Genomic DNA, 9,708 nt, shown 5'->3' on the forward strand with positions numbered 1-9,708 from the left:
GAGAGAGAGAGAGAGAGAGAGAGAGAGAGAGAGAGAGAAAGGGAGGATATGATAAGAAAGGGAGAGAGATCGGGGTGTGTGGGAGAGAAATACAAGAGTTAGAGAACAAGAAAAAGAAGAGAGACAGAGGGAGAGAGGGAAGAGGAAGAGAGGAGGGTGAGAGACAGAAAGAGACAAAGGCGATGTGAACAAAGAGAAAGAGGACAGGGAGGGAGAGTGGGGAGAGAGATATATGAGAAAGATACAGAACAGAAAGAGGAGAAGTCAGAAGAAAAAGAAAAGGGATGAGGGACAAGTCAATAGTTTCCTCCACCCCCCAGTGTGTATTTCTATTTCTGGCTTCTCTATCAAAGTCAAGTGTCTATAGGTATGTAGATTTATGTGAGTCTTCAGTTCAATTCCATCGATCAACATGTCTGTTTTTTTGTGCCAAATGCCATGCTGTTTTTTTTCCCACATTTTTTATTGGTTATTTTATTTATTTACATTTCAAATGTTGTCTCCCTTCCTGGTTTCCCCTCCATAAACCTCTATCCCCCACCGCACCCCTGGCTTCTAAAAGGGTGCTTCCCCACTGGCCCACCCATTCTTGCCTCACTGCCCTAGCATTCCCCTATGCTGGATCATTGAGCCTCCACAGGACCAAGGGCCGCCCTCCCATTGATGCAAGATAAGGCAATCCTCTGCTATGTATGCAGGTAGAGCATAGGTCCCCCTATGCTGTTTTTATTACTATCGTTTTTTAGTACAACTTGAGAAATCAGGGATGGTGATACTTCCTGCAGGCTTTTTTCATTATTCAGTTATTTTAGCAATAACCACCCCCTCTGTGTGTGTGTGTGTTTCATGAAGCTGAAAATAGTCCTTTCAAGATCTGTGAAGAATTGTGTTGGAATTTTGATGGGGATTGCTTTAAATCTGTAGATTGCTTTTGGTAGGATGGCCATTTTCACATTGTTAATCTCACTGACCCACAAGCATGTGAGATCTTTTTTTTTTCTTTCTTCGAGACAGGGTTTCTCTGTATAGCTCTGGCTGTCCTGGAACTCACTCTGTAGACCAGGCTGGCCTCGAACTCAGAGATCCACCTGCCTCTGCCTCCCAAGTGCTGGGATTAAAGGGGTGCACCACCACTGCCTGAATGGGTTTTGAATATTTTAAAATTGCTTATTTGATATTAATTTAACTTTGGCTGGTGGTATATATATAGAAACCTATCTATTGGTGGACTACAGGTTTAAAAAATATGTCATTATGATTCTCTGGATTTCCCTGGTGCCAGTTGTTATGCCCTGATTTTTGTCTTTAATTTTGTTAACTTGGATCTTCTTTTTTCATCTTTTAGTTGATTTGGCCAAAGATTTGTTAATCTCATTTATTTTCTCAAAGAACTAACTTTGTGTTTCATTGATTTTTTTTTGTACTGTTTTCTTTTTGTTTTTATTTAATTGATTTCATTTCTTGCCATCTACTTTTTTGGGGGGGTGTTATTCTTTTCTTGTTATTCTAGAGCTTTCAGATATGCTGTTAAGTTACTACTATGAGATCTCCCACTGGGCGGTGGTGGCGCACGCCTTTAATTCCAGCACTCGGGAGGCAGAGGCAGGCAGATTTCTGAGTTCGAGGCCAGCCTGGTCTACAGAGTGAGTTCCAAGACAGCCAGGGCTACGCAGAGAAACCCCGTCTTCAAAAACCAAAAAGAGATCTCCCAATTTTTTTTTTTTAAATGAAGGCACTTAGCACATTAAACTTGCCTTCATCATGTCCCAAAGGTTTGGGTGTGTTGTTTTTTAAATTTAATTCAGTTCTAACATTTTAAACTTCTTTCTTAATCTCTGTCTTGACCCATTTTCTATTAGTAGTGCATTCATTGTTCAGTTTCTATAAGTTTGTAAACTTTCTGTTGTCTCTGTTGGTATTGATATTCAGCCTTACCCCATGACAGTCAGAAAGGATGTAGGGTGTTATTTCAATTTCTTTTGTAACTGTTGAGATTGTTTAGTGCCAATGTATGTGGTTAATTTTGGAGAAAGTCCATGCATAACTGAGATGAAGGTATATTCTTTTTTTATTATTAGGTATTTTCCTCATTTACATTTCCAATGCTATCCCAAAAGTCCCCCATACCCTCCCCCACACTCCCCTACCCACCCACTCCCACTTTTTGGCCCTGGCATTCCCCTGTACTGGGGCATATAAAGTTTGCAAGTCCAATGGGCCTCTCTTTCTGGTGATGGCCGACTAGGCCTTCTTTTGATACATATGCAGTTAGAGTCAAGAGCTCCGGGGTACTGGTTAGTTCATAATGTTGTTCCACCTATAGGGTTGCAGATCCTTTTAGCTCCTTGGATACTTTCTCTAGCTCCTCCATTGGAGGCCCTGTGATCCATCCAATAGCTGACTGTGAGCATCCACTTATGTGTTTGTTAGGCCCTGGCATAGTCTCACAAGAGATAGCTATATCAGGGTTGAAGGTATATTCTTTTGTGTTTGGGTGAAATGTTTTGTAGATATCTGCTAGGTCCATTTGATTTATGACATAATTTAATTCAGCATTTCTCTGTTTAGTTTTTGTCTGGATGACCTGTATATTGGTGTGGAAGGGATATTGAAATCACACAGTATCACTGTATGAGGGTCAATATGAGATTTTAGCTGTAGTAGTGTTTCTTTTATGAACTTAGGTGCCCTTAGATGCATAAATGTTTAGAATTTTAATGTCCTCCTGGTGGATTTTTTCCTTTGATGAGTATGTAGTGTCCTTCCCTATCTCTTCTGATTAGTTTTGGTTTGAAGTCTAGTCTGTTTTGTCAGATACTAAAATAGCTATACAACCTTATTTATTGGGCTCTCTTGCTTGAGATATCTTTTTCTATCCTTTTACCCTGAGATGATCTCTATTCTCGATGTTAAAGTGTGGTTTTTGGATTGATTTTTAGTATCCAATCTATTAGTGTGTGTCTTTTTTTTTTCTCCCTGAGACAGGGCTTCTCTATGTCATTCTGGCTGTCCTTGAAATCACTCTGTACACCAGGCTGGCCTTGATCTCAGAGATTTGCCTGCCTTTGCTTCCTAAGTGCTGGAATTAAAGATGTGCATCACCACTGCCCCATTGCCCCACTGCCCCACTTAGTCTGTGGTTCTTATAAATTGAGGAATTAAGGCAAATAATGTTGACAGTTATCAATAAGTCATGCTTACTGATTCCTGTTATTTTGTTGTTATGGTGTGCCCCTCCCACACTTTTGATTTATTGTTCTGTGACTATTTATTCCTTATATATTCTTGGGTGCAGTTAACTTCTTCCAACTGAAGAAGTGCGTTCTGTAGAGCTGGACTGGTAGGTAAACATTTCTTAAACCTGGTTTTTATTATGAATTGTTCCCCATTCCCTGCTCCTGCTTCATTTATTGTGATAGATAGTTTTGCTAGATATAGTATTCTGAGCTGTCATTTGTGTTCTCTTAGAGTTTGTAGAATATCCATCCAAGCCCTTCTGGCTTTTAGAGTCTTCACTGAGAAGTCGGATGTTATTCTAATGGGCCTGCCTTTATATGTCACGTGATCATTATTCCTTGCAGTTCAGTCCACGTGGTGTTGTGTATGCTTCTTATACCTCGATGGGAATCTCCTTCTTTAGGTTACGGAGATTTTCTTCAATGATTTTGTTGAAAATATTTTCTGTGCCTTTGACCTGAGTTTCTTCTTCTTCCTCTACCATATAATTTTTAGATTTAATCTTTTCACATTGTCCCAGATTTCCTGAATGTTCTATGCCTGTTTTTTTTCTTTAAATTTAACATTTTTTTTGACAGAGGTATTCATTTCTTCCATCTTGTAAATTTCTGATAGTCTCTCTTACATGTTTTAGACTCTTTTGGTAAGGCTTACCTCTTGAGTTTTTGTTTGCCTTCCTAAATTTTCCATTTCTGATTTTTCTCAGTTCTATTCCTACTTTCATGTCTTGAACTGTTCTTATTATTTCATTCAGCTGTTCTTTGTGTTTTCACTAAGGAATTTATTCATCCTTCCTGACCATGGGGAAAGAAGCACCTTGTGTTTTTTATCAGTCAGGGGCAAAGAAAGCAGTTGGTTCATCCTAGCTTGTGCCGGGCTTGGTGGACAAGGCTGTTTTATGCTTACAACAGATAAAAATTGAATGAAATCAAATCAAATCTAGGCAGCACACTGAGGGAGGAAGAAAGACAGACAGAGACCTGTGCTCCACATGCCACATGGTACAGGTGAAGGAAGACACCCACAGACTTGCTGTCTACCCCACGACACAGGTGGGTCTTAGACACCTGTGTGCCATGGCATAGGTAGAGCCCTGCCTACCACCATGCAGTGCAGGGAGGGAGGAAGAAGCAGACACTTGCAGACAACCATGTGACTCACAGATCTGTCCTCCGGTGCACAGCACAGGTGGCTTTGGCCCCCCCTTGCCACTGACTGAGAATGTCATCTAGGGGCCTTCCATATACATACAGACATAAGATATTCTCTTTACACTGAATGTAGGGTCATGAGAGCAGGCTGGCCCTGTCCCTGGCTGCAGCAACCAGGAGAGTAAGGCCTGTACCTCACCTGGGCAGCACACTAGGGTTGGCCCTGGTGGAGGGGATGCAGGTAAGCCAGGCCCAGGGCAAGGGTGCTGGACAGATGACCCTGCCTCCAGCCAATGGTGGCATAGCCAGAACACTGCTGGAGAACTCTCCCTGATGGTGCAGATAAGTGAGAGCTGGCTGGCTGACCAGCTCAGCTACCACCCAGGACCAGATCCAAGGCTGAGTTGGTCCATTCCAAAATCTATGCTATCTGTGACTGGTTGGGACTTGTGAAAGGATCATTCTTGTTGATGTAAAGCTGCAAGATCTTCAGGACACAGGGCAACAGGATAATTGGGAGGAGTCCCAGCAAGGATCCAATATTGATGGTGCACAGAAGGCAGAGACCTTGAGCCAGACCAATGACTCACTACAATGAATATTGGCAAGTGAAGATGTGTGGACAGAGGGGTACACTTTGGGACACACAGTGAGGTGTTTTTCTACGCTCTGTGTGTGTGTGTGTATTTTTCGGGGAGAGGTTGCAGGAGCAAAAGGAGAATATGAGGGGACAGGGAGATGAGTGGGACTGGGATGCATAATATGAAGCTCATAAGGAATCAATAAAAATTAAAAAAGAAGTCCTGCAAAAGAAATTTATTCACATCTGCCTTAAGGTCCTTGAACATATTCATAATTGCTATCACTATTTTGAAGTCCTTATCTTATTCTTCATCTGTATTGGATTTTCAAGGGCTGCTAGAATAGTTTTACTGGCTTCGGTGGAGGCACATTGTCTAGGCTGTTCATGTGTGTTGGTGTCTAGGCATCTGAAGTTAAGATGACTAAGGTGTCTATAGGTGTTAATATCTGGTTTGTTGGATAGGTGTTCCTTTCTTTGATTGATGCTACTATCTCTGACTCCTAGGCAAGTGTGGTAGCTGTGCAATCCTTGGTGGAGGCTTCTTCAGGTTGATCTGTGACAGAAAAGAAGGGAGGTAGCCTAGGAGGAAAGACTTTGAGGATCTGTGGTTTCGAAAGAGCAAGGATGACTGGTGCCCATATCAAATGGCAAGTTTCTAGGGAGCAGAGGGTATGGTGGTGGTGGTGGGGAGGGGCTCCTGCAAGTAGGCTTCATAAGACAGTGAATAAGTCAGAGATATCGAGATGAATAGGCTGGAGGACCCTGGTTCTGCACCAAGAGGTAGAGTGTCCAGTGAGCGGAGTTGAGTGGAAGATGACGGTCCTGGAACCAGGCCACGCAGGAGCACAAGTCAGTCTTGATAGTGGGGAACGGGACACTTGATGAGTGCCTCCTCCCTGAGATCCAGCTCTGTGAAGTCGATGGGGGTCCCAAGTAGAACATGTTTCTCGGGACCAGCAGCTGACAGAGAGGAACTGTTGTGGGTTTGTCTAATGCTGTTTGTACTATGTTCATCTGAGTCTCAAAAATTGGATGAGAATCCACACTGGACTCACAGGACACTGAGGGAACCCTTCCCCCAGTTGGTTTTACTTGGTAAATAAAGTTGCAGGCGGCCAGTGGCTGGTCAGGGAGACAGAGGTGGGACTTTTTGGATTCCCAGGCAAAGGACTGAGGAAGAAAGGGAAAGGAAGAGTCAGGAGGCAAACCTGAGAAGGTGCTGGACAGAGAGCGTAGTCGCCATGTAGGAACTGGGCCCCAGGAATGCCGCTCAACTGCGTCAAAAACTGTGCCACTGCCGCTGGGATCATTTGAGTAGATTTAATTGGGTACTGCTACAAGAAATGGTGATGGGTAAGGAGGGAGAGCTGAGAGAGTCAGTAGGAAAGAGCGAGGCAGATTCTCACAACAAGGGGAAGTCCTCAGGATTTGTCAAGAAATTTTATCACATTGATAGAAATGAAGCTAGAGTACTTTCCCAAACCACGTCCCTTACGGTTGGACAGACAATGAAGAGGGCTTGCTATTCTTGAGAACCGTCCAGCACCCCCATGGCAGCTCCTAACAGTTCTAGTGAATCTAGCGCCCTTTTCTGACCTCCACCAGCTCCGATAGGCATATGGTGCACATATATACACACAGTCAGTCTGTCTCTCTGTCTCTCTCTGTTTCTCTCTCACATGCACATATATAACATTAAATAAATAAACATTTAAAAAATATTCTTTAATTCTTGGTGGAGGGATGTCTCTTTCTCCATGCCTCATCTTTGCTCAGGCTTCCTCCATACAGAAGGTTCCTGCAGATAGTTCCAGACTCCACCTCCTCTCAGGCTCCACCCCTCTCAGGCTCCACCCCCTTTCAGGGCTGGGTCATGTTGGGCCATTCACTAACACATGAACTTTTGTATTCACTATGTAGAGAAGGACTTGGCTAAATTGTTTCTCAAATGGTGTTTTCCAGAAAGTCAGAGCGCATACTACTGTGGAGGTCAGCCAGAATCAGGCATTTCCCAGTCTCTCTCTGTTCTCTGACTTTGGAGATCCCAGGTCCCTGTAACAGCTGGTTTTACTGTCAACTTGAGGGGCTGGAAAGATGGCTCAGTGGTTAAGAGCACTGACTGTTCTTCCAGAGATCTTGAGTTCAATTTCCAGAAGCCACATGGTGACTCACAACCATCTGTGATGGGATCCGATGCCCTCTTCTGGTGTGTCTGAAGGTAGCGACAGTGTACTTCCATAAATAAAATAAATAAATAAATAATTCTTTTGAAAAAATGTCAACTTGACGTAACCTAGAATTACCTTAATGGGGATTTTTCTAGACCAGATTGGTCTGTGAGAATGTCTGTGGAAGATTTTACTAATGGTCTTAATTGATGTAGGAAGACCTACTTGGCTAGGTATAGTAGACCTGGTGTTTTAGCCCCTATGGTAGTTTGAATAATCTTGACCCATGGGAAATGGCACTATTAGGAGATGTGGCCTCATTGGAGGAAGTGTGTCACTGTATAGGCGGGCTTTGAGGGTTTTTTTTTTGTTGTTGTTGTTGTTTGTTTGTTTTTCGAGACAGGGTTTCTCTGTATAACCCTGGCTGTCCTGGAACTCACTCTGCAGACCAGGCTGGCCTCGAACTCAGACATCCACCTGCCTCTGCCTCCCAAGTGCTGGGACTAAAGGCGTGCACCACCACTGCCCAACATCCCCCCCACCTCCCGGGGGGGGGGGGTTCAGGTCTTATGCTCAGCTTTGCCCAGTGCAGAAGAGACCCTGCTACTAGCTGCCCATGAGACAATCTTCTCCTGGCTGTCTTTGGATCAGATGTAGAATTCCTGAATCCTCCAGCATCATGTCTGCTTGCCTGCTACTATGCTTGCTGCCATGATGATAATGGACTGAACCACTGAAAGTGTAAACCAGTCACAATTAAATGTTGTCCTTTATAAAAGTTACCTTGGTCATGGTATCTCTTCCAGGCTACAGGTATAGGGATCCTGAAGGAGGTTGTAATGAGGGGCCAGGTAAATATGAGAGGACAGGGAAGAGGCTGTCTCCAAGGGCAATGGGGCAAGAGGAGCCTAAGAGGTGACTGTCACCTAGGTAGGTGTAGTGAAGGCTTCCTGGAGAGTGGCAGAAGGTATGAGAGAGGCAGATAGATATGAGAAATGGCAGACTCTCCCTGAGGAAAGATGAGATGTGATTACAGGGTTCTAGAAGTGGAACGGTCCAGGGTCTCCCCTAGATCATCATGGTAGAGGTGTGTTCAGCTGTCCAACATGACAGAGATTATCTGCAAAGTTCATGCTCAAAAACTGCTCAATAGAGCCTCTCTCTTACTTTCTCTTATAATGTTTTAAGGAAGTTTATGATTTTGTGTGGGAAAATTTTTACAGCTGTTCTGAGGCTCATGGGGTCCAGAGATTGCAGGTAGGACACACTTGTAGTGGTGGAGGCCAAGGAAGGAAAAAGAAGCTGATGAACAAGTTCATGGGTCTTTGCTAGGGGCACAAAATGAAATCCTGATCCAGGATGGAACCAGAGGTGGTTTAGAGTGTTAGCATCTCAGAGCTCTTCAGGATCAGGTATCCTAGGCCAAGGCCACTCTTGTGCCTGTTGGTTCCACAGTGTTATTTTTTAGTTGGACAGCTGTGCTCCCTTTCTCAGAGTAGAGAACACCTTTGGGAGGAGACCCAGGCACACGACAGCCCTCAAACCCTTCTCTCTGTGGTCTCAATAATATCTCTCAAACAGTATCAGAGAAAAACAGGAAGTTGTATAGACATGGGCCCCAGATAGAAGAATATTGGTTCGCCTTTCCTTTTGGAATTACAGAGGAATGTCTCACTCATCATGTCCTGGATTCCTACTTGTCTCAAGTGTTCTCTGTCACCGTAAGTCGCCCTTAGGGATTCATAACACGGAATCTCCCACCTCTATGTACGTGACACACACCTCTATGAACACAGAACCTCCCACCTCCGTGAAAATGGACTATTCCGCTTCCATGGACATGGGGTTTCCAGTTCCCACAAACAAGATATCTCCGATTTCTAGGAATATGGTGGCTGGATTTATGTCAAGTTGACACAACTTAGAGTAATTTGGGAAGAGGACCTCTCAATTGAGAAAGTACCTCTGTAAGACTCACCTGTAGGCAAGTTTATCAGGCATCATCTTCTTGAATAATTGATATGGAAAGGGACTGTGGGTAGAACCATCCCTTAGCAGGAGGTCCTGACTTGTATAAGAAAGCAGTTCGAACAAGCACTGAGGAGCAAGCCAGTAAACAGCTTCCTCCATGGCTTCTGCTCTAGGTTTTGCCTCTGGTCACCTGTCTTGAGATCTGGCCCTGACTTTTCTCAATGATGTAGAGAAAATTCTCAACCTGAGAGTTGTAAACTGAAATAAATCCTTTTATTCCCAAGTTTCTTTGGGCCATGATGTTTTATCCCAGTAATAGAAACCCCAGCTAAGACACATGGTATGTCTAGTCTCCTCAAACAAGGTATCTTCCACCTTCACTGACCCATATATTCCATATTACAGCTACTGGTTATGTAGTCTGTCCCAAACTTAAAGGTATGGTGCAAGCATCATCTATGCTTCAAGATCTGCCACCCCCCGTCCCCCAGGAGAGTATTGGAGTTCTTCCTTTAGGTATGTAAGTGTGCTGGTTGGCTTAACCCAGGAAGGGCCCAAAGGTGTATAACCTCTTATGGAACTCACCTCTCAATGCAAA

Source organism: Mus musculus, chromosome 8 (assembly GCF_000001635.26).
Source record: "Mus musculus strain C57BL/6J chromosome 8, GRCm38.p6 C57BL/6J".
Taxonomy (NCBI): domain Eukaryota; kingdom Metazoa; phylum Chordata; class Mammalia; order Rodentia; family Muridae; genus Mus; species Mus musculus.